Genomic DNA, 24,305 nt, shown 5'->3' on the forward strand with positions numbered 1-24,305 from the left:
ACATCAACTACGTACTTATTTGCTACTATACATTTCCTTGTCTTTTTCCAGACCTCACGCCAGCCTGCGTGAGCTTTAAAGCGTGCCTTTCGGCTACCCGTCACTGTGGATTGGCTGTCTTGCCAGTCCACAACACTTCGGATAACGTGAAATTATTTTTTCATTAGGTATCCAATAAATGTTATTTGAAACAACTGCATTTGCATTATTCAGATCATTTTCCACCAACAGGTTGCTGTGTGTGTTCATTGTAAGACTGTGCATTCATGTTCAGAAAAAAAAACAGAATAACTTGATGGACTAGAGATATTCACAGTACAAACAAATTAGCATGTCCCGCAGAAATGATTAGCATTTGAACCATGTCGGCCCCCGGGGTCAAGGTCAACATCGATGTCGCGGCGCAACACCGCCTACCGGTAAAATGTGTCTTGGCTCTCATTGTCGCGATAAACCGAAATTAATGGGTGAGTGTGACTTGAGCAGACGTGCTGGATGCCTTGAAGACGTACATGCAAACCGTACCATCGTATCAGTGAGTTTTAAAGAGGGCACTTTAGTGGCACGAGAGAATGTGATGCATCCATCTGGGAAACTGATGCTCGTGTGGGTCGAAGTGTTTCGGCAGTGCAACGGGTGTGTGAAGAATGGATGACGGAAGGCCGTAGAATACGACGGATGTGTCTGGTTGCACCACTCGGACAACCCCCTCCCCTAAGAAGATCCACACCTCATCCGAATGGCATTCCAGAACAGATCTAACTCCTCCTCGGCTCTGGTGCAACAGTGGAACAGTGCAACAGATCACACACTATCAGGGGTGGCGTCCGTCGTTTACTACGGCATGGGTTACGTGCTCGGCGTCCACTTCTCGGCCTACCTTCGACGATTGTTCAGATACATGCTAGACGGCAATGGTGTATGAAAGGACGTCACTGGGGACAGGAATGGCATCTGATAGTGTTTTCGGACGAATCCAGTTTCTGTTTGTTTTAAATTGATGGCCGCATTTTGGTTCGCCACAATCGTGGGTAGCGAGATCCCAGTGACTGCATTCGCACAAGACATGCAGCGCCAACTCGAGGCCTTATGGTTTGGGGTGCCACGGGTACAGCCACAAATCACAGGCCACTGTGACGAGTATGACCTACGCGAACGACATCCTGCGGCTCGTAGCCATATTCTTTCTGCACAACACCCCAGACGCCATTTTGCATCAAGACAATGTTTAGCCACATGTTCCTCCACGAACAGGTGCCTTCCTGCTGTCACGGGATGTCAGCCTTTTGCCCTCCAGACCACCAGCCTTGTCGCCAGTCGACAATGTGTGGGACACGGTGAAACGACGGGTGCAGCTTTGTGACACTGTGCCACCACATATGAACTCTGGAACCAGATGAATGCAGCGTCGATAGCTATACGTGTCTACACTATCATGCATGGACCAATTTATCAGTGGCCATGGCAGACCCTGTGCCTAATAGGCAATAGGACACATGCTGAACTGAGTTGACTGAAATGCTAATCATTTTTGCAGAACATACAAGTATAGGTAGGTAGGTAGGTTAGAAAATTTAAAAAGGGAAATGAATAGGTTAAAGTTAGATATAGTGGGAATTAGTGAAGTTCGGTGGCAGGAGGAACAAGACTTCTGGTCAGGTGACTACAGGGTCATAAACACAAAGTCGAATAGGGGTAATGCAGGAGTAGGTTTAATAATGAATAGGAAAATAGGAATGCGGGTAAGCTACTACAAACAGCATAGTGAACGCATTATTGTGGCCAAGATAGACACGAAGCCCACACCTACTATAGTAGTACAAGTTTATATGCCAACTAGCTCTGCAGATGACGAAGAAATTGAAGAAATGTATGATGAAATAAAAGAAATTATTCAGATAGTGAAGGGAGACGAAAATTTAATAGTCATGGGCGGCTGGAATTCGAGTGTAGGAAAAGGGAGAGAAGGAAACGTTGTAGGTGAATATGGATTGGGGATAAGAAATGAAAGAGGAAGCCGCCTGGTAGAATTTAGCACAGAGCACAACTTAATCATAGCAAACACTTGGTTTAAGAATCATGATAGAAGGTTGTATACATGGAAGAATCCCGGAGATACTAAAAGGTATCAGATAGATTATATAATGGTAAGACAGAGATTCAGGAACCAGGTTTTAAATTGTAAGACATTTCCAGGGGCAGATGTGGACTCTGACCACAATCTATTGGTTATGATCTGTAGATTAAAACAGAAGAAACTGCAAAAAGGTGGGAATTTAAGGAGATGGGACCTGGATAAACTGAAAGAACCAGAGGTTGTACAGAGTTTCAGGGAGAGCATAAGGGAACAATTGACAGGAATGGGGGAACACCTCCAGCAGAACAAAGTGTATATATAACCGGTGGATTTGTTAAGAAGAAAGCGTCACACTCTGATGATGGTCGAAGTAGAGAGGATATTAAATGTAGACTGGCAATGGCAAAGAAAGCGTTTCTGAAGAAGAGAAATTTGTTAACATCGACTATAGATTTAAGTGTCAGGAAGTCATTTCTGAAAGTATTTGTATGGAGTGTAGCCATGTATGGAAGTGAAACATGGACGGTAAATAGTTTGGACAAGAAGAGAATAGAAGCTTTCGAAATGTGGTGCTACAGAAGAATGCTGAAGATTAGATGGGTAGATCACATAACTAATGAGGAAGTATTGAATAGGATTGGGGAGAAGAGAAGTTTGTGGCAGAACTTGACCAGAAGAAGGGATCGGTTGGTAGGACATGTTCTGAGACATCGAGGGATCACCAATTTAGTATTGGAGGGCAGCGTGGAGGGTAAAAATCGTAGGGGGAGACCAAGAGATGAATACACTAAGCAGATTCAGAAGGATGTAGGTTGCAACAGGTACTGGGAGATGAAGAAGCTTGCACAGGATAGAGTAGCATGGAGAGCTGCATCAAACAAGTCTCAGGACTGAAGACCACAACAACAACAACAACAACAACCAGTACATGTATCCTACGAATATGAATGTCCTATCTCTAGCCATTCAAGGTGTTCTATTTTTTTCTGAACATGAGTATATTTAAATCCACATACACTGTCTACGCTCTGATTCTAATACGAGAGACATAATTTCGAACATCGCTCCAAAAAGTCTTTTGAAATGCCATCTTTCGAGCACCTCTCACTACCTTGTCCCGACATATGCGACATGATACGTGAACGTCCACACAATCATTTGATGCACTTAAGTTCATCTGCAAACCGTATCCAGTCTTTCTTCACATACTCAATTGTATCTCGAAACATCCATGTGGCCAATGGAGTGCAGCACCCTGGCCTTCAGTGTGTTTACACTGGTGAGCTGCCACGGGGTGCGGTCTCTCTATTCAAGGGGAGTTGTGGCTGCACCACAGCGACTATACTGTTTATCAGTGACGTAGTATCGCCATATCGACAGCACATCTGCTGACCGGTCCTGGGGCAGCGGCATGTAAAACACATGTACGCAGTAATGTTTTAACCACTCAACTCAGCGCAGATATTTATATATATGTGTGTGTTTGTGTTTATCTCTACAGGACTCAGTGCTGGTTCAAGGTGATCCTATAGCGTGTCCTGACACACAGCTGCCTGTATTACAGCATGCGATGCATCTGCAGCGGTGGACAAACTCTGGCAGTATGAGACCACATTTTGACTGCACTGATGTGGTCTGAATAACAAAGGCACGTGCACTGCATATAATTACAGTGAATGTATCACCTCCAGCAGAAGAAAGTGTAAATATAACCGGTGGATTTGTTAAGAAGAAAGCGTCACACTTCGTGCTCAGTTCTGTAGTTATAACAGCTCCAGGCAGTGCCAACATTAAGAACTTATCACATTCTGCACTTCAGTGCATTAAGACACACAGTCGTGTAACATAATAACACAGGCAGGGTGTTCCTTAAGAACTGTGGTACAAAATTTATTACCTCATATAGGACTATGCTCACCCGAGTCAAAACCACTCTGTAAGGCTGTCACACCAACAAAATCACTTATAAAGATGTTGGTCGACAATATGGTAATGGGGATTGGATATGATCCCACCACAGAAGGTGGCTCCCCTCCACCAGTGGACACACTATGTGACTGTACGTAATTCCTGTTCAGACTGCCAACAGAGCAGCAGCTATCATATGACAGCATTCTGGATCTTCTTCCTTTGATGGAGAGACAGGGAAGCACTTCCACTTTGGTGTCAGTAAGTACAGCAAACTATGTGTCTATGTATATGTCCATTCGGGTAGAGCTGCAATCTGATGTTTTCTTGTTACTGATGGTAGTAATATACCATTGTCTTTAACAGAGAGCAGATTGCTCGATTTTCTGGTCCCCCTTTCTTCCATATATGTGTGTGTATATTTTTTTACTCGTGAGATTTACGCAACACTATTTTTAATAGAAATACTGAGAGCCAGTCAAGTCCCAGATTGGACCTTAATCCTCGTGTGGGTTATGTTGTGTAAGCCCCGATGAAACTTTCAGTTCTGAGCTCCAAGGGCTATACTTAGATTGTAAATGAACACATACATATTATGGCGTTTATGGCATATCCCTGCTCTATTTATTGCATTTTTTTGCTATGTTTTAATGCGCAGTATGGCAAGATTTTGTTACTGTTGACATACTTCTCCACCTGGGTTGATGATGTTACTTGCACTGAGAACTTGTTCATAATAACTTCAATATCACTCAGTTAATCAAGAAATGATAACTAAAACTTTAAGTTACTGTCAGTGCTTACTAATGGAAAGGATGGGCCAAACAAGAGAGCTCTGAGGGCAGGTGCCAACCTACTAAGATAGTTCACTACTAGTCTGTGGTCGGTTTCTGAGAATGTAATACGAGGGCAGTTCAATAAGTAATGCAACACATTTTTTTTCTCGGCCAATTTTGGTTGAAAAAACCGGAAATTTCTTGTGGAATATTTTCAAACATTCCCGCTTCGTCTCGTATAGTTTCATTGACTTCCGACAGGTCGCAGCGCTGTACGGAGCTGTTAAAATGGCGTCTGTAACGGATGTGCGTTGCAAACAACGGGCTGTGATCGAGTTTCTTTTGGCGGAAAACCAGGGCACCTCAGATATTCATAGGCGCTTGCAGAATGTCTACGGTGATCTGGCAGTGGACAAAAGCACGGTGAGTCGTTGGGCAAAGCGTGTGTCATCATCGCCGCAAGGTCAAGCGAGACTGTCTGATCTCCCGCGTGCGGGCCGGCCGTGCACGGCTGTGACTCCTGCAATGGCGGAGCGTGTGAACACACTCGTTCGAGATGATCGACGGATCACCATCAAACAACTCAGTGCTCAACTTGACATCTCTGTTGGTAGTGCTGTCGCAATCGTTCACCAGTTGGGATATTCAAAGGTTTGTTCCCGCTGGGTCCCTCGTTGTCTAACCGAACACCATAAAGCGCAAAGGAGAACCATCTGTGTGGAATTGCTTGTTCGTCATGTGGTTGAGGGTGACAATTTCTTGTCAAAGATTGTTACAGGCGATGAAACATGGGTTCATCACTTCGAACCTGAAACAAAACGGCAATCAATGGAGTGGCGCCACACCCACTCCCCTACCAAGAAAAAGTTTAAAGCCATACCCTCAGCCGATAAAGTCACGGTTACAGTCTTCTGGGTCGCTGAAGGGGTTATTCTGTTCGATGTCCTTCCCCGTGGTCAAACGATCAACTCTGAAGTGTATTGTGCTACTCTTCAGAAATTGAAGAAACGACTTCAGCGTGTTCGTAGGCACAAAAATCTGAACGAACTTCTCCTTCTTCATGACAACGCAAGACCTCACACAAGTCTTCGCACCCGAGAGGAGCTCACAAAACTTCAGTGGACTGTTCTTCCTCATGCACCCTACAGCCCCGATCTCGCACCGTCGGATTTCCATATGTTTGGCCCAATGAAGGACGCAATCCGTGGGAGGCACTACGCGGATGATGAAGAAGTTACTGATGCAGTACGACGTTGGCTCCGACATCGACCAGTGGAATGGTACCGTGCAGGCATACAGGCCCTCATTTCAAGGTGGCGTAAGGCCGTAGCATTGAATGGAGATTACGTTGAAAAATAGTGTTGTGCAGCTAAAAGATTGGGGAATAACCTGGTGTATTTCAATGCTGAATAAAACAACCCCTGTTTCAGAAAAAAAATGTGTTGCATTACTTATTGAACTGCCCTCGTACATGAATCCGTGTACAAAATCTGATTTCATGTAGAGATGAAACAGCTTGTTGAAAGATTTCCTCGGATTATGTACGTGAGCAGTGTTGTGTTAGTCCATGGCAGGCTACGCTCGATTTTCGAGGTGGCAACACGCGAACTAGTATGTGAAATGCAACTCCGCATAAAGATGGAATTAATCGTTAAACTTGCCTCGGAAAACATTTGTGCACTCTCATGTTGATTCTGAGATCGTGTGAAGCAATTTGTGAATTTTGCGGTGCTCAATAACGGATGATTAATGGTCATGAATATTATTCTGAATATTGGAAATTGTTTTAATAATTTTATGATTGGACAAATAAAACAAAATTAGTTGCCTTTCTAAAGTTTAACGATTCTCATTACGTTTAGCATCCGAACCTATCCGCTTGCCACATTACTATGCACTGTTTATTGCAAAAGCGTTAGAGCTAGCGACTGATGGAGAAGAAAGTAATTGAGGCAACGTCCACAAGATGCGAGATAAGCAAGTTGCCTACAATTCAGTTACTAGAAGTGTCGGCAGATACATTGGACTTTCATATGAAAAACACACGTAGCATGACTGTGCGTCCCTGTGTAGGTATTGTGACATACAATATTTTGAACATTTATTCCCCTATAACGTTACTTAAAATCCGTCTTGATTGCAAATTTTTTTTTATTCATATGACCGGTTTCGGTTCATTCAGAACCATCTTCAGATCTGAAGTAGCATGTGAAAGTTGCTGGATTTGGACGGGTTACTCCTGTAACTGAAATATAGTGAAATTTGCAATCAAGACGGATTTTAAGTAACATTATAAAATCACTGATTGCTGTTATCCCAGGAGACATTATGTCTGTTTTTGCAAAAAACGCTGTGCGCTGTGATAGGTAGTGATGTGCATTTCTTCTACTTCTACAATTATTACTATTTTTTTACGTCTCCATACATTGCTTATGTGTTGTTCTTGTTTCTAGATCCTATTGACACAAAGAATGAGCCATCGCATGCTATGAATCCTTTTTCAGTCATGTGCTTGCAGGGATGGCCTCCCATCATAGACGAGTGGACGTCTGTGTAGTCCTAGTAGTAGTTCATTCATCTTCTTTTACAATAGTAATACATGTCTGCATGCATTGCTTATGAGATTGTCTTGTTTCTAAGTGCTATGGACAACAATGAAGCCACGGGGAGTGGGCTGAGGTGACAAGCAGAACGGCCTGCCTCTTGCCATGGCGCTGTTTCCCCCCTTGAGCTCACAGGGACGGGTCCACCCCATCATAGACGGGCAGACACATGATTATTCATCTTTCTTCTACAATAACTTTCCTTACACTCCATACAATCCTTGTAACACGTTTCTTTCTTTTTTTAGGTGTACTCAAAACCAATGTCAGGGTGAGGGATGACGATGATGATACTGAGGTGATGCTAAGAAGCAGTAAACGAACGGATGATGATATGAGGTCCATATTTAACGATACAGATGCAGAGAAATGTGTCCATGAGTAGGTGAAATTATTGCTATTGACGCTTGCATACGATTCTTATTGTTACATACATACAGGGTGTTTAAAAAATGACCGGTATATTTGAAACGGCAATAAAAACTAAACGAGCAGCGATAGAAATACACCGTTTGTTGCAATATGCTTGGGACAACAGTACATTTTCAGGCGGACAAACTTTCGAAATTACAGTAGTTACAATTTTCAACAACAGATGGCGCTGCAAGTGATGTGAAAGATTTAGAAGACAACGCAGTCTGTGGGTGCGCCATTCTGTACGTCGTCTTTCTGCTGTAAGCGTGTGCTGTTCACAACGTGCAAGTGTGCTGTAGACAACATGGTTTATTTCTTAGAACAGAGGATTTTTCTGGCGTTGGAATTCCACCGCCTAGAACACAGTGTTATTGCAACAAGACGACTTTTTCAACGGAGGTTTAATGTAACCAAAGGACCGAAAAGCGATACAATAAAGGATCTGTTTGAAAAATTTCAACGGACTGGGAACGTGACGGATGAACGTGCTGGAAAGGTAGGGCGACCGCGTACGGCAACCACAGAGGGCAACGCGCAGCTAGTGCAGCAGGTGATCCGACAGCGGCCTCGGGTTTCCGTTCGCCGTGTTGCAGCTGCGGTCCAAATGACGCCAACGTCCACGTATCGTCTCGTGCGCCAGAGTTTACACCTCTATCCGTACAAAATTCAAACGCGGCAACCCCTCAGCGCCGCTACCATTGCTGCACGAGAGACATTCGCTAACGATATAGTGCACAGGATTGATGACGGCGATATGCATGTGGGCAGCATTTGGTTTACTGACGAAGCTTATTTTTACCTGGACGGCTTCGTCAATAAACAGAACTGGCGCATATGGGGAACCGAAAAGCCCCATGTTGCAGTCCCCTCGTCCCTGCATCCTCAAAAGGTACTGGTTTGGGCCGCCATTTCTTCCAATGGAATCATTGGCCCATTTTTCAGATCCGGAACGATTACTGCATCACGCTATCTGGACATTCTTCGTGAATTTGTGGCGGTACAAACTGCCTTAGACGACACTGCGAACACCTCGTGGTTTATGCAAGATGGTGCCCGGCCACATCGCACGGCCGACGTCTTTAATTTCCTGAATGAATATTTCGATGATCGTGTGATTGCTTTGGGCTATCCGAAACATACAGGAGGCGGCGTGGATTGGCCTCCCTATTCGCCAGACATGAACCCCTGTGACTTCTTTCTGTGGGGACACTTGAAAGACCAGGTGTACCGCCAGAATCCAGAAACAATTGAACAGCTGAAGCAGTACGTCTCGTCTGCATGTGAAGCCATTCCGCCAGACACGTTGTCAAAGGTTTCGGGTAATTTCATTCAGAGACTACGCCATATTATTGCTACGCATGGTGGATATGTGGAAAATATCGTACTATAGAGTTTCCCAGACCGCAGCGCCATCTGTTGTTGAAAATTGTAACTACTGTAATTTCGAAAGTTTGTCTGCCTGAAAATGTACTGTTGTCCCAAGCATATTGCAACAAACGGTGTATTTCTATCGCTGCTCGTTTAGTTTTTATCGCCGTTTAAAATATACCGGTCATTTTTGAAACACCCTGTATAAGATAATTATCAAAGTGTTTGCTTGCAGGAATTTTGGGGGTGGGCCTGCGGTGGCCACGACACCACCCCCTAACCCAGTGGTGATTCACGCGCCTCGCGCCTTCAATGCAGACATTGCTGTCAGCGGCGTGTTCACATCGCCTGCCTCCTTCACTGCATTGTGGCTGTCGACGGCGCCTTCACCTCGTCCAAGGTCACCAACGCTGCAGTTCTCACATCCAGAGCCATCAACGACACCTTCACCATGTCTTGAGCCATCAACCCTGTGCTCCCCACATCTGGGGCCGTCTACAGTACCTTCACCACTGCCATCGACAGGTAATTGTAGTCACCCGCCTGCCAAGAGCTGCTCCCTTACGCATAGTGTTGGTTCAGGACTGCACCAGGTTAGCTGCCCACCAGCTTCAAGCTACTCTGTGTTTGTATGTGCATTTAGGTGGCGGACCTTGTGTGCCCACATAGATAATTCTCTTGTGGGCCACCGAGACCCAGCTCTCGTCCTTCATCGTCCATCCTGGAAAGGGACCTCCCTAAAATCGGCAGTGATGTGCCATATCCTGCCATTAAGTGCAGAGCAGTACTATGCTGTGAATTAACAAATCCCCAAAGAAGAAGATGGTCTGAAGGAGAAATCAAATGACCATATTTCGGGGGAAAATGGCGAGATATTACGGGGCAACCCAACTGCTGAGTGGTTCTGTGACTTTATCTCAAGAGTCACAGTAGGCCATGTTGCCAAAATGCAGGAAAGGAGGTCTGGTGAGGTACTCAGATGTATATTCCACTTGGATGTCCACTTCCATGTCTAGGATTCATCAAATGTGGGGGTCGAGCTATATCAAACTTCCAAAGGATATACCTAAAAAACCGTAGCTGTATTAATGTCCGAAATCTCAAAAGGGAATTCTGCTTGACTTGGTCAATACAAGCTTACAAGAAAAATTGTACTGCTCATCCTGAGCATCCGACCCTCTATGGAACAGATGATAATCGTGGATTTTATAACACTGACAACAACGACTTCCCCATTAAAGTTCAGGCTATAACAGAACTAGAGAAGCAGATTCACAATTGCCAGTTCAAGCCTATGGCCTGAAGGAAGATGATGAAAGCAAGCCAGAAGAGCATGAGATGCAGGAAAACAAAAGGATAATTACGAAGCATAAAGTTGTCAGACTTTTCTATTTTTCCAGAGTAGCCGATCACCGTGAGAAACATGTAGACTTGTCATTATTCTCAAGAGTGAGAAACAACACTGCATGTGAGTGAAGAACATGTCCCACTTACTGTCCTCCCAAAAGAGTAAAAAAAAGATGTTGTTCTACACACATGAACTCCTTTGCTATGACTGAGCACTTGACTGGTGTAGCCAGGGATGGGTACGTGTTGAAATACGTGCTGAGGAAAACAAGTTCTTAAAGTTTAAAAACTACCACGATTAGGAATATTGCCCTTTTGTAGTATACACTGATTCCGAGTGCCTGTCCTCTCCGGTGGCACATTGCCAGGGCGACCCCATTTGCCTCCCATGCAATTCTCACAGGGCATCATGTATCATGAGTGGTGGCGTATCAAGTTGTATGCTTCTATGACTTAAGTCTCATTCGATTCAAATCATACTTTGGTGAAAATATCCTGTGAGGTAGTTGCTCTATGAGTTTGAACAAATTGCACAGCGTGTTGGTCACATTTATTGTACCAACTTTCCCATGACTGAATCGTAGGGGAATGATGCATTAAACAAGAAAGCGGTTGACTGTTATGTTTGTGAGCTGCTGTTAGACAGAGAAGAGAAAACGTCATGTAGAGGCTACTGTTATCTGAAAGGAAAGTTCTGTGGCACAGCACACTAACCTGTAACTTGAACTACCAAGCACCACAACACATACCCATTTTCTTACACAATTTGAACAGGTATGAAGAGTATACTGAGGTTTAACAGAAACATCGAAAAAAATCAATATGGAACGAAGTGGGATATTGAAGCGGTGGGAATGATGAGATGCATTTGAAGTCCGCTAAGGATGTGGATAATGCGATAAAGAATACCAGAGTAGCCGGCCGCGGTGGCCGAGCGGTTGTAGGCGCTTCAATCCGGAACCGCGCGACTGGTACGATCGCAGGTTCGAATCCTGCCTCGGGCATGGGTGCGTGTGATGTCCTTACGTTAGTTAGGTTAAGTAGTTCTACGTTCTAGGGGGCTGATGACCTCAGATGTTAAGTCCCATAGTGCTTAGAGCCATTTGAACCAATACCAGAGCAGACAGTTCAGTTGGCGTAGGGTGGACATCGCAAAAAGGACAGTAACACGTGTAGGACAAACATCGGTACAAGAGAGGCAACAGCTAAGAAACCTTGACTACCAGGTGAAATACTTCAACTCATGGACAGAGGAAGGAAATACAAATATGTTCATAGATAATCAGGAGTACAGCAATATAAATCGTTCAGGAATGAAATTAACAGGAAGTACAGGGCAGCCAAGGTGAAACACCTACAGGAAAGATGTGAAGAAATCGAAAAACAACTGATCATTGGGAGGACTGACTCAGGACATAGAGAAGTCAAAACACCGTTTCGCGAAGTTAAAAGCATGTTTGGTGACATTAAGTGTGCAATGAGAATGTCATTGTTAACTGCAGAAGAGAGAAGAGATACGTGGAAAGAGTAGAGGCCTACACTGAAGACAACTATGAAGCCGAGGACTTGTCGAATGACGTGAGAAAATAAGAAACTGGAGTCAATGTGGATGACATAGGGGATGCGCTAACTATTACAGTCACAATTTTGAAAGAGCTCTGGAAGATTTGAGATCGAATGAGACGGAAGGGATAGACAACACTCCATCTGAATTTCTAAAATATTTGGATTAAGTGGCAAACAAATGGCTGTTAAAGTTGATGTTTAGGATGTATGAGACTGGCGACGTACCATCAAACACAAAAGTGCTGTCTTAGAACTGGTTTTCCAGTCTGTTTACGGAGCACTTGCCGTTCTGCCGCCATCCTGGGGCTGCAGTGGGGGGCGACGCGCTACTGTTCGCCGCCACACAGTACTCTTTTTGCCATAAATGGCGTACCACTCTGTATTTCACCCTCAAGACTATGCACCTTTGTGTGGCTTCCTCCTGTGTTTTGTTTTGTGCACAAGATGAGTAAAAGTTTAATTATTTACTACCTGTTTAGTGCCATACTCGCGGATTGCTCATAGGCCGATAGAGTATTCACAAGCGGTTGCTCAGCCCTTCCCGTTGCATGGCACAAGTTGAAAAGTGTTTGACAACGTCGCTACTACAGACGTTTCACAACGCATTTGCGTTATTTCACGTAAAGTTATTATTTTATAAGCACCTGTAGTCACCGTATTACAAATAGTTCTACGGTATTCTTTTAATATGTCAGGACTGATATTGTGTACCCCTTGACCCCTCCCCCTTCTCTTAGTTGCTTCATGGCGATCTATAATGTTTCTTATTCACACAAAACAATTTTGTGGTCCCACAACTACAGAAAACATTATGTACAGTATTTTAAGTGTGCCATCTTTAATAACCAGTTCCCTTACAACCCTCTAGTAATCTACGTGATTTCAACTGTTATTAAATATTTATGAATTTTTACTGATGGTAGTAATTTATCTGCTGTTAAGTTGTAAGTAAAACAAAAGATTTGTTTGTTAATAGACAGTTGGCCCCAGAACAAGTCAGCGCGATCTTCCAATATATTGGACAAAAAAAATTGTAACACATTGTTTTGTAAAGTAATATCTTTTGTAAAACATTGGAAGTAATTCGCTTATTGACTTATGAAATCATTTTATACCTTGTAACGATGAAAATTGTGATTGTAAACAGAAACAAATTCCAGCGTGTACCACATACCCAGCGCCACCTAGCTTTCTAGTCCACTTCGCTTCCAAAATTTTCTCCTGGTAGCAGTTTGCACTTGTCTCGTGCTCGAGAATGTTGACGTGATACAATGTATCTAATCTTTGTTATATGACTGACACAGCAATGGCAATATGAAATGTCGTGTGGCTAGGGCCTCCCATCTGGTGCAGCGGTCGCCTGTTCCAAGTCTTTTTAGCTGACGCCAAGCTAGGGAGACACATTCTAGTCGTTGTAATATGTCTCCTGTCAATGGTGAAATGTATCATATTTTCTTATTGTAGCCTTTGAAAACGACGAAAAGTCGAAACGCGTAATGTTGATGAAAAATAAAAGTGTGGTCAAGACATAAGTAAAGTTATTAAAAGCTCATCTTTAGATGGCTGTGCACGTCTAGAAATACTGTATCTGGGCCCGAAAAGCCGTCTAAAGATGAACCTGTTGGTTCGAAACCAATAACGACATCGTTTGTATAAATAAGCAACATTACGCCCGTAAGCAGTGTCCTATTTTCTTCCTTGTAAGAATTAACCTGTAATTTGTACACAGCCACGATCTCAACATGTCAGTTTTATACAAAATAGTATCAAGAATAAACGCTGGAAAGTTCAGTATTGGAACAGTAAACGGTATTTCACGGGATCAACAGGTTAGGAAGGAAATAAAAGCAAAAATCTTCATCAGAGTGACAGTCAAATTCCAGTTAATGGAGGGATTGATGGACTTTAGGAGATGGTCTGCAGGGATACCAAGGCGGGAAAGGGGTCAGATATAATATCATCAGAAGGAAAATGGGTGTCACAAGTTCGATTCTTGCTTTTGTCTAAGAAAAACGACTCGTACGGTATGGACATAAGGACGTCAGAGGAGAGACTGCCACGAAGAGCCATCCAATAGGGAACACCGGGAAGGAAGAAAGGAAGGAGAGCAAAGGTACATGGATACAAGAAATTTAGATGTTAATTAGAAGACGTATTGTACAAAATTTAATGACAGATAGGTGCAAACATAGAATGAAACCGAAATTTGATGCATAACCTGGAGTTACTGGAAAATGTAAATGCATTGAAAACAGGAAATAATAAAGGTCGATTGACACTTGACGGAATTGAACATCACGTCACGTCACGTCAAAACATTCCACGGGCCCAATGCATTTCAAATGGCGGCATTCACAGTGGCAAAGACCGTCAACAGTACGGAACGTGACGGAACGTCATCGTCGAGGTTTCACTGGAGGCGAGTTATGACGCTGACGTTGATGTGGACATCTGAGTCGTCATCTGCTAACATGGGAAGTTAAGCTAGTTTCGCCATGATCGTTCCTTTTGTAGTAGTGGATTTTGTACTTTTTCGTCTCATTAGACTTGATTTATTGTTTTGCTGTTTCCTCGTGACAAATTGCAACCATTCCATAACGACTTGAATGTTTTTGCCACTGAGTGTTCCCTCAAATATGCGACCAGATTTCTGAAACCAAAAACTGATTTAGGTTAGACAATAGCAGAACAGAGCTGACACCTACACTGTATGTAAATAAGAACACAGAGAGGATGCACAAAAACATGGAAATACCAAAAGTGCAACACATAACCACGCCTAACACAGTTTAAGAAACACGTTGGTATTCAAATCAGCTTTCGGGCCTTTCGTAATAGGTAAATACAGGTCCTGTATCGTTTTCAACGTTGTATCGTGAGACGGACTTTGTCGGCGAAAATAGTTACGTTATCATTGGGAGCAGTGCGACCCCGCAGAGTAATCACGGTGCCCATGGAGTACCACGATGTGGCTGCCCAAATCGCCACCGAATTCCCACCACCGTGTTTCACTCTTGAGACGTAAACTCGGCCAGAAGTTGAAAACAGCGCGAGACAGGACTCATTAGAACAAACGAGATTCTTACGCTGCTCCATACTCCAGGTTTTACCGTTGCAGCAGCATATTTTCCTGTCACGGGCCACTGTTTCACTGACGAGTGCTTTTGGAATTCGAGCTTGCCCCGTCGTGTCCTGCTGCTGGAATTCCCTTCGTATTGTTTTCGTGCTGACAGGTTTCGCGAGTGCCACATTCGGTTCCGCAGTGTTTTTTTGCAGCTGTCGTCCTCTTATTTTTTGTCACAATCCTCTTCAAGGACTACCTGTCACGATCACTCAGCACATACTTTCGCCCTAGTTTTGAATTAGCTGATGATGTCTTTCCGCTTTCTCTCTGTATGGTATAAACATTCCACAGGGTGCCAATTGAAACACCAAACACTTAGACTGCCTTGGTTACGGAAGCAGCTGCCAACGAGCACAGCTATTTGCTGAAGTTGGAATCCACTTAGCTCTTGCATACTGCACTCACAACTACACAGGACACTGTTGTGACAGCAGCTGACGCTTGCAATATACTTGGGAAGTTGCGCAGGTGCAATTCGTGGTCAAATACAACAGCGCTATCCGCAGGCTTAACCAGCATCTGCATTTACGTTCAACCGTGCATTTCACGTGGTGTTTCCATATTTTAGTCGAACATCTGTAAATTGATGAAACAGTTTTCATTAAACAACCTTTTATTTACGAAAATGTCAACTCAATTGAAGTAGAAAATAAAGGTCTTTTATGACGTTAACTACGTCGTAGAAAAACAGTAGTGGATAAGGTAAGCAGCGTCTATTTATTCTTTTGTAAACATTGATGTGTTTGTAGGCTATGTATAGGGTAAAACTACCAAAGAGTGCGCAGTCCCAGAGACAGTACAGTTTGTGTTCCTTTCAGTTGTTAAACTGATCAGATTGCCTTTGTGTAGTTGTGTTCAGAGTGGTAGCAGAAACACCGCTCAGGATTTGTGTGTATAAATCCCGTATTAACGAAATGAAACACGAAAGACTCACTTTTGAGCCAAGTTGAAACAATTCTGATACTGAAACTTCGTGGCAGGTTAAAACTGTGTGCCGGGCCGAGACTCGAACTCGGGACCTTTACCTTTCGCGGACAAGTGCCCTACCAACTGAGCTACGCAAGCACGACTCACGCCCCGTCCTCACAGCTTTACTTCTGCCAGTACCTCGTCTCCTACCTTCCAGAAGTAAAGCTGTGAGGACGGGGCGTGAGTCGTGCTTGCGTAGCTCAGTTGGTAGGGCACTTGTCCGCGAAAGGTAAAGGTCCCGAGTTCGAGTCTCGGCCCGGCACACAGTTTTAACCTGCCACGAAGTTTCATTCAGCGCACACTCCGCTGCAGAGTGAAAATCTCATTCTGGAAATTCTGATACTCTGTTCTATAAGTTATTCACAAAATACGCGAACAACAGCCTTTGATTCTTGACTCCATTACGAAAGGCTGGCTTCCAGTCTACCATTCTGCATCAACGTTATTTGGAAATGATATGTGCGCTGCCATCTATTGATCTTGCTTGAAATCGTTGTTAGTGTACGAAAGAGCGCTCAAATAACGTACACGAAAAGTCCGTGCGTACTTTTTAGGCCGCAATTGCAATTTTGTGCCATTTTGCCTATGTTTTGGAATCTGAAGAGTAGGTTTTGTTTCAGACTGATGTCAAACTGTGTACCAAAATCGGTCAGAAAGCTCATCTTTACTGAAGACCTCCTCAGTGAGGTCAGACAACGAATGAAAAATGGAGACACCGAACAGCAGGTTGCCACTGCTCTTGGAACTAAGCAGTCCACCTCAGCGAATAGACTGAAAGCTGTAAGTAGAGAATATATTTTTTGGTATTTTCTTGTAAACCTCCAATATAAAAATAAGTAGGATATGGTCAAAATATTCCTCTTACAGGCTGCGTTTTCCTTTAGTGCGCTGTGCCAACGTTAGTCGGGCGTTCAAAAAAGATTTTCTCAGATGAGGTGGAAAAGAAATTAGCAAACCATGTCAGGAATCTCGGTTCTTGTTTCTACGGTAACAGAAGGAAGCAGCTCTTCCAATAAGCATATGAATACATGAAGGCGAATACGTTGGATCACCGCTTCAGGAAGGACACAAAGGCAACTGGGCAGCACTGGTTCAAGTTTTCTGCAAAAGACACCATCATACATTTAGGACACTAGAGAGATGCAGTGTAAGCAGGAATATTCGTTTCAGTAAAGACCAAACTGAGAGATTTAAAAAAAATTGAAGTACATTGTAGAAGGAAAAAAAGTTTTTGCCTCATCGTATCTATAACGAGGATGAGACAGGAGCACGTTCTGTTCGAAACAAGATCCAAAAGGAAAACGTTTTTTTGGGAAAGTTTTGGCAGCACAAAGACGCCAGTCACAGTTGTCTGTTCACTGAATCCCGTTCGGTCGGTTTCTTTGTAGCATCAGCTATAAACTTTCCACGAGAGACGATGACGTCTGAGCTGTTCAAAGATGCTCCTGAAGGGACTCTCCCCATGATGCCCGACAGTAGTTCCATCAGCCCTGATCTCTTCGTCCACTGGTTAAAGCACTTCAGTGACTAAGCCAAACCAAGTAAAGATGGCACAGCCCTCTCGATACTAGACAATCACGTCTCACTGCAATGTCGAGATCGTCTTATAACTTTGTTATCCCTGTCACCGCACTCCAGTCATAAACTTCAGTTTACAGACTGTGTATTCTTTGGACCACTGAAAAGTGCATGTGAAGCTGACAAATGGATGTGTAGCCGCCCAGGGACTGCAGTGATGCGGTGTGACATCAGCCTGGTTTTTCGTAATGCCTATTGGCGAGTTACAACTCAGCAGAAGACACCCATTCAACCCCGAAGTGTTCTCGAAAGAGCATCTTCCATCTAATGTGACCGATCGACCGCACGAAAATGTAGCCCAGAATGCTGGTGAAACATTAGAACTTCTACCACGAGAGGCAGCATTTGACAGCACCTCCAATGGTGACCCTGGTAGACAATCTCCATTTTTGGGAAGTGAGAATGCAGCAGAAACAGCAGCGTCTCCATCAGAAAATTTGTCTTTACGGAAAGCTAAACAAACAATAAAGTGGAGGTGACAAGCCAGACGTTCAGATGTCATGACACCTTCTCCACGTAAGCACTGTATGTATTTTAGAGAGCAACAACAGTGGAAAGTGCGAACCTACTGTGACCAAGGTAAAACAGACCCATAATCCTAATAATAGGGAGGCATCCAGTTATTTAAAGAACATTGCTTCTGAGGAGGCATCCTGTTCCAGAGATAATTGGCCTGCTGCTCCTGGAGAGGTAACAGACAGGTCGGCTATTTTCTGTCCAGGATGTGACGAGCAATTTGACGAGACAGTTGCAGAGTACTGGGTTCAGTACCCTGAATGTGAAAGTTGGTGAGAAGAACAATGCTCTTCAATTAAGGGTGGTGCTGCGTTCATTTGTGACATCTGCTAAATGTGTACTCTCTGGGCTTGTTTTGCGTACTTTAAAGTGCAGGTGGACGAATGTGTATCTCCCATTTTATGTTGCATTTTTTTAAAAATTCATTGGATGTACTATCTCTCTGCTGCTGTTGCTTTCTGAACAACAGATATTGTGTTAGTAATTATAGACTGAAGATTATTTTGTTTTCCTTCCGATGCTAAGCCACATATTTAAGATTATTCCTTAACTGAGCACTCTTGGGAATGTTTCCGTTATATTTGCGCTAGCAAATAAGTGTCAGTGTTTCGAAATGATGTTTCACTAATTAGCAGTTGTTTGTTGTTGTGCTCTTCAGTCCAGAGACTGGTGTGATGTAGCTCTCCATGCTACTCTATCCTGTGCAAGCTTCTTCATCTCCCAGTACTCACTGCAACCTACATCCTTCTGAATCTGCTTAGTGTATTCATCTCTTGGTCTCCCTCTACGATTTTTACCCTCCACGCTGCCCTCCAATGCTAAATTTGTGATCCCTTGATGCATCAGAACATGTCCTACCAACCGGTCCCTTCTTCTTGTCAAGTTGTGAAGTTGTGTTGTGTTAGCAGTTAATAGCACAAAAATTGATCATGAATATCCGTCACAAAGTTTGCGCTCGCCACTTATAAGCTTTATCGCTTTTAGTTCCTCAGTTCCGATGCTATACTTCGACTTTTTCTATGGCAGATGGTACCTCGTAACGTCACTTCACCGACCCGAAGTGCCTAAGTGAGCTGATGCCGTGTCGACGTTCCGGCTGGTTTCAACACTCGACCATTTGCCGATACCATCACGTGACGGTCCTTTACGTTCCGTTGACGTCTAGTATGAATCGGCCGTAATAGTAACACAGTGACGTCTTGCTTACGTCATGCGACATTACTCCAAGGCTGTTCAAACGTTTCCTAGCTTTCTGCCTCTGAGACATACAGTGCCTGCCGGTGACAGGGACTAACGTGCTGCACTGTAAATATCGCAACAAAGTTAGGCCATTTCTCTTCGAAAGCAAACCAGAAATCGCACTAAAATTAAGCCGTTTTTCTTCGAATGCTTGCTGATATGCACATAAAACCGTGGAAAACTTGTTTTGTACCGCTCTCTCCGCGCTAACTAGAAACAAGCGTCGAGTACTCGGCTATCAGCTCAGAGAAGGGATGCAGCTGTCTCTTTTTGACAGCCACGCTCTGATGTGTCGTACTTGTCGTCCCTTCTGCCACTGTGCATGCTAAGCTGCTCACAGCACCACGTCAGTATTTATCTATGGAAGTGCGTGTAACGTATTACGAATGCATAGAGCAGTTAAGATGACCTAGTAGATGACCTAGTAGATAGTGTCGGAAGTTCCATGCGGCTTTTCGCGGATGATGCTGTAATATACAGAGAAGTTGCAGCATTAGAAAATTGTGGCGAAGTGCAGGAAGATCTGCAGCGGATAGGCACTTGGTGCAGGGAGTGGCAACTGACCCTTAACATAGACAAATGTAATGTATTGCGAATACATAGAAAGAAGGATCCTTTATTGTATGATTATATGATAGCGGAACAAACACTGGTAGCAGTTACTTCTGTAAAATATCTGGGAGTATGCGTGCGGAACGATTTGAAGTGGAATGATCATATAAAATTAATTGTTGGTAAGGCGGGTACCAGGTTGAGATTCATTGGGAGAGTGCTTAGAAAATGTAGTCCATCAACAAAGGAGGTGGCTTACAAAACACTCGTTCGACCTATACTTGAGTATTGCGCATCAGTGTGGGATCCGTATCAGATCGAGTTGACGGAGGAGATCGAGAAGATCCAAAGAAGAGCGGCGCGTTTCCTCACAGGGTTATTTGGTAACCGTGATAGCGTTACGGAGATGTTTAACAAACTCAAGTGGCAGACTGTGCAAGAGAGGCGCTCTGCATCGCGGTGTAGCTTGCTCGCCAGGTTTCTAGAGGGTGCGTTTCTGGATGAGGTATCGAATATATTGCTTCCCCCTACTTATACCTCCCGAGGAGATCACGAATGTAAAATTAGAGAGATTAGAGCGCGCACGGAGGCTTTCAGACAGTCGTTCTTCCCGGGAACCATACGCGACTGGAACAGGAAAGGGAGGTAATGACAGTGGCACGTAAAATGCCCTCCGCCACACACCGTTGGGTGACTTGTGGAGTATAAATGTAGATGTAGATGTAAGATAATGGCCACGTGTCTGAGCGGATTTAAACACGAACGAGCATCGCCTGGTGTGTGGATGGGCGAGAGGTGCCTGGGATGGTCAGATGCTGGCCCTAATTATCTATGCGACTCCTCATCAGGTATCGACTCACCTGATCCTCTTTCCGGACGCAGGATACTTCCCGCAAACGAAGACGAACTCCGTGAAGTGCATTTGGTGGATTTCTGGACACGCTGTCCACTACTTGTTTGCTGACGGCGAGAAAAATGTCTTTGATTTTCGGCACTTCCTTAATGAACGCCCATGTGCAGTTGTGCGCAATCCCAAATACAGACAAGTTTCCTTCAATTTCCCTTTTAGTGTCTTTCTTACCTCCCCCCCCCCCCTCCCCCCACCCCACCGACTTGGGGTGTTACTACAATGAGGAGTTGCTCCACGTCTTTTCCACTCTTAGAACACTGTTCATGGGAACGTACTTCTCCGCAAAACTATGCACTGATAATGTCGCAGAATCTGGCAACTTGCCGCTCCCTCCTCCTTGCGACGCCGTTTCTTGGTTATCTCGGTGGTGTTAATAATCATGAAAAGAGGAAATAAATAAATTATTAATGTTCTTTATATCTCTACTCCATGTTCCCTACACTTTTCTTGGTTCCTGGGCGGAGGGAACAGGACATGGTGAGCAGGCCTTGGGTTGCGACTGACGACTTTGCTGTCCTTTGCCCCCATCCCTCCCTTTGGGAACCAGGGAGGTAAGATTATTAAAAAAAAATAAAAAAAAAAGAAAGAAAGAAAGCGGTCAAGTCCTTAGACTACTACAAAACTGAAAGTCGGTGTTCGGTTCTTGGTCGCGGCATTTTTTATGTTTTTGGTTCGATAATTTTTCGTTGTATCTGACGATATTCTAATAGTGGGAATACATTTCTCTGCTTTCTTGAAGTAAAACATCGGGAGTTGTGATTAATAATCAAGTATATGTAACGTATTGACAATTATTTCATTGTAATACATCAGGAGCTACGACAGGACTTTCGTAGATGATGGTGCTGAACCCTAGCGAAACCACCTAAATGTACCGCTCTTCGTCAATCGCGTTATATTTTTTTCGCACAGGTACAGAAAAAAAGGTGGACATGTAAACTGGCTGGCAATTCACCGACTCAGGTTCGAGTCCAACTTCCACTATCCTTTCTACATTTTATTTTATTCCTCGCAATGTTGAAATATTAATTATAAGATTTAGCCCCTGTGCTGCTAGAGACGTGCTCTGTACATCCCGTGCTGCGCTGCGCTTCTCGCCTAACCCTGCTAACTGTGTTGAGGGATGGTGTTCCAGCCGCTATGAGATACACATCACCTGATTTTAAGGAAGCTATTCAGTGAAAAAAAAATTTTTTTGCACATCTAGCAGTTTAATATCTTCGATCGATAAGGAACTGACTTTCTTTTCAGTAGACTATTCATCGTAGGCACTGTGCTGCATATAATTAAGTAAAACATTGCGCTAAATGATAAACAGTTTGCAGAGGAGAAAACGCATTGGGTAATCTTTGTGTACGGTTGATTTTAGCCCATACATTGCCATTTCTGAAATGTAGGTACGATATCGAAATTTTATTTAAAATTCAGAGCAGAACAATACGTCATTTCATTCTCGAGTTACTGATTCTTGTACCCGTCTGGCAGTCGCACGCAGTGTGCTTACTTAGTTCCTTGCATGCGCACTTGCTGGCTGCAATGAAGTACTTATCGCCTGATTTTAAGAACTCTGTTAGGTGAAAAAATTTGATTTTTGGACGTTTTAATCTTAACCGCTTCGTAAAGGACTCAATTTCTTTTTGTTATTCGTCATAGTTACTGTGCATCAAGTTAAGTAAAGGATTGCACTAAACGATAAATGGCTTGCGGGGTTGAAACACATTGCACAAACTTCACGTATATTGATTTTAGCCTACATTCTACAGGAAATGGCAGATAACATATAGAAATTTTATTCAAAATTGAGGGGTGAACGGTATCTTATTTCATTCTCCAATTATTGGTTTCTATATATGGTGCGCAGTCCCTGCGCATCAGAAATCATGTGGGCATAACAATCGTCACATCTTATGAATGGTTCAAGGTAATGAAATGATATTTTTTTTGAAATGACAGCACGTAAAGAGGCAAGTATGTCATATGATAAATACTTGAAACTTTTTTATTGATCGAGATTTGGAGGTAAACAGTCTGCCGCACTGAGAGGGTCGATAGGACGTGACGCATAAAACGTCCATACGGCGGGGCTGTTCCGCTTACGGAGCTAATCCGCCTGAAATAAGAAATACTGCAACAGTGCGCTAGTTTCTCGGAGAGTCAAGATCGGTTTGCCTTCAATATGTGCCAGTATATCTCAATCGGCGCATGTGGTTGTAGTAAGGGTGTCTTCTGTTACGTTGTTGACAGGACAGAAGAACAAACTCTAGAGGTAAACGAATTGTGATGGATTATTGCTACAGTTAAAAAATGCAACCTAAAAAATTAAGTTGTACCATGCACAATAGAGTGAAATTTTAAACTCTTTTCTTAAGTTGTGTAAGAAAACACCTTATATCAACAAATATTGCTGGCTTTTTCCACAAGGGTCTCATTTGCTGCGTCTTTCCATATGATTGGACGTGGAGCTATTTCGTCCCGTACATGTGGGGCTATATTCGATCAGTCAGATTATTAGTGTAATTGATGGTTTACTGCGAAATTATAGAGAACACGTTTTCTTGGTTTCCTTTCAGATAGTATCTATGTACAAAAGGAAGAAGCCAAGAGTTTAATAGTCCGAGGAACATATGAAACAAGCAGTAACAAGTGTTGTAGGTAACTTGTAAAGCCATTGCTTTCCCCGAAAGTCGATAATTTTTTTTCTTTTGTTAATTACCTTGTCATAGTACATATGTATCATTTATTTCAACTATTCTTTATTCGTTAATTCGTCTCATTGTTCCTTCATTCATTTTGCTACTGTTTTATATTTTATATTGTACGAATATGAATGTTCTGGTTCTACATGCTTTGTAAATCTGTGGTTAGGCTGGGAGAAGTACTGTGTCCGAGAGAGAGAGCGAACGACTATCGATAGAGAGCGTGCGAGTTGTTGTGGTATCGTGGCCGGTTCGCGGGGGGAGAAACGTTTCAAAGTTCGGCGTGAAAGACGGCGATACGCGGAGGAACAATTAATTACAGTGCGTCCGCTGTGTTAATAGGAGATCGTGCATTATTAAGTGAACAGTAAAACCGGAAAAGTATATCAAATGTTTGCTGTGACGATTTTACATACTGTGTGAACTTGTGACAATTAGCCGTGAACCAGACACCATTGTCGTGCGGAGCCACTAACTGTTAGAATTGCGTGAAAGTGGAACAAACCAAAATGTTAAGTAAAAGAACAGTCCAGTGATTTGATCAAGAAACATTTACTATATCGTCCAAACTGTCTTAAAGACGACGACGTAAATTGAACTGATGTTTAACGGACTATTATAGTGATAAACTCATGGACTGTTTTCCTGTGGCAACACGGTGA

The sequence above is a fragment of the Schistocerca cancellata genome, chromosome 9 (assembly GCF_023864275.1).
Source record: "Schistocerca cancellata isolate TAMUIC-IGC-003103 chromosome 9, iqSchCanc2.1, whole genome shotgun sequence".
NCBI lineage: Eukaryota > Metazoa > Arthropoda > Insecta > Orthoptera > Acrididae > Schistocerca > Schistocerca cancellata.